We start from the raw sequence: 2,029 nt of genomic DNA, 5'->3' as shown, positions 1-2,029 counted from the left end.
ATTTTCTTTTAGATTGTTCCTTTCTTGTTGGTCTAGAATTTAAGCCAAGAAACTTGTTCATCGATTAAATACTCATAGTTTTTTTGGTGATTTGACTCAAGAAATCATGCCCACTTATTTTACCCAGTTTCATTGGGAAGAACTGCTATTTAGATGGGATGCTTTAATGAGACAAAATCTCGTAAAAATTGAACAATCTTTGGTCTATATTCGATGGCCAAGGGACCCCTGACAAATACAGGGTGAAACAAAATCAAATAGGAATCATCTCTAGTTTCATTCTTTTCCATAGTTATTCATGGAGTTTTTTTTTTTGAATTATTTGGTGATGTATCTCATACCTTGTATATGGTTAATTTTCAGCTAAGGCTGTGCAAGCAGAATGGAGGAGGTGACCTTGCAGAAATTGGGGTTTCAAGGAAAGACGTCACATCAAGCAGGTAAACTTGGCTACTTGTCCTTTTTTTTTTTGGACTGAGTGTCCGAAGTTTTTTGGTTTTGCCCTTATGGTACAAAATTCAGTTGTAAAACTTGAAGCTGGACTGAGAGGAAAAACAGTTGTGTGGTGTGCCTGGAGACTCTACTTGTCTATTGTTATCGTGGTGCTTTCGATCTATTCTGTATAGTCTTAGGATATACTGTATGGTGTGATATCATTAGGGATTGTTTGTGCTGTTTTTTTTTTTCAAATTTATTTTTAATAATAGAATTTCAAACTGTGTAAGAGCCATAAATGTTTAGTTTACGGTTTCTCACAGATAGTTGAATGTTTGGCTTGTCATTGAAACCATTCCATAGTTCTTTGGTTTATTCGATGAACAAATTGTTCATAAGATCACATAAAGCCTTCTTGGTGGGCTAACTCCTTTCCATTATTTCCAGACCTGGTTTAGCTTACAAATACAAACTTTAAATAATTCTGCTCATGGTAAGCAAATATTTCCTTGGAACTGCATGATGTGTGGCTTTTTAGTTTTACCTATTGAGATGATCATTTTGGACCTCTTGCGGCTGTCACTTTGGTGCTTTATTTAACACATGCAATATAAACACAAAAGCAATTTCCCTCTTCGTACTTTGTGGAGGATAATATAATGTGCTTTGCAACAGGGCTTAAGAGAAATAATGTGAGGATTGCAATGTTGGGACTAGTCCTTTCTCATGCTGTATATTTTAGCTCCCAAGAAGGTTTTGGGGGCAACCCTTCAGCTGGCCCCATATCTGTTTATTGAATTATTCCAGTGACATCTGATATGGTTGACTTTTGAGCTAGCAGATCTCCTTGATGTAACCCTTGTAATGTCTTCTAAGTTCTCACGCAGCCATACATGTGTCAAGGACAGCTTTGTTCCATACTTTCCCCTACTATGGTGATTTTTTATGAACTTGGCATTTTCATACCAAGCTCAGTTTGGGGATCCAGCACTGAATCTACAGGATGGCTTGTAACTTTTCTCAGACCGTGTTTTGGTTTTTCAGATTCAGAATTAGAATGGATTGACCCATTGTCAACATTTGCAGTAGGAAGCTTCTTGAGTGTACGTCTTGACCGAGCTGGTTCAGTTTCTGCACTATGAAGATTACCTTGCTTTGCCTGAGGTTTTGTATCAGCATTCTTCTTTGCTTGTGGAAGTGGTTCCCAAAAATGGGTAGAAATCCAACGCTCAAGCCAGTTCGAAGCTGAATTAGGTTCACTCGGGCCATATTGAAGACGAAGTGGCAATGCAGTGGATGTAGAAGCAAAAAGCTAAAACCAAAGTGGCAAGAAAAATCACATACCCAATACTAATAAGCAGCCAAAATAAAACAAAATGAACGGAAGCAGCAGAGTGGAAGTGAAACCAAATAATATCACCATCCAAATTCAGTAAAACCAAGAAAAAAATTTCATTTAAACTCTGTTTTGAACTTTGAATTAGCTACTGGTGCTCTATTTGGTCTTTACATCATTCCATGTGTGATTCGTTAAATTTTTATTATAGACTTTAACTATAATGGTTTATGGAGGTAGGTGAGTCTTTAGCTCAAA

General features: G+C 37.0%; 1 long non-coding RNA gene across 1 annotated transcript; it reads left to right on the top strand.

Annotated features, from left to right (window-relative positions):
* The first annotated feature begins 268 nt into the window (after positions 1-268).
* Positions 269-675, top strand: LOC122662258. The gene is made up of 2 exons (XR_006332996.1): positions 269-440; positions 523-675. It is a non-coding gene; the product is annotated as an uncharacterized LOC122662258 (long non-coding RNA).
* The last annotated feature ends 1,354 nt before the right edge of the window (positions 676-2,029 follow it).

Source organism: Telopea speciosissima, chromosome 5 (genome assembly GCF_018873765.1).
Source record: "Telopea speciosissima isolate NSW1024214 ecotype Mountain lineage chromosome 5, Tspe_v1, whole genome shotgun sequence".
NCBI lineage: Eukaryota > Viridiplantae > Streptophyta > Magnoliopsida > Proteales > Proteaceae > Telopea > Telopea speciosissima.
This window is presented reverse-complemented; position numbering and strand designations above follow the sequence as displayed.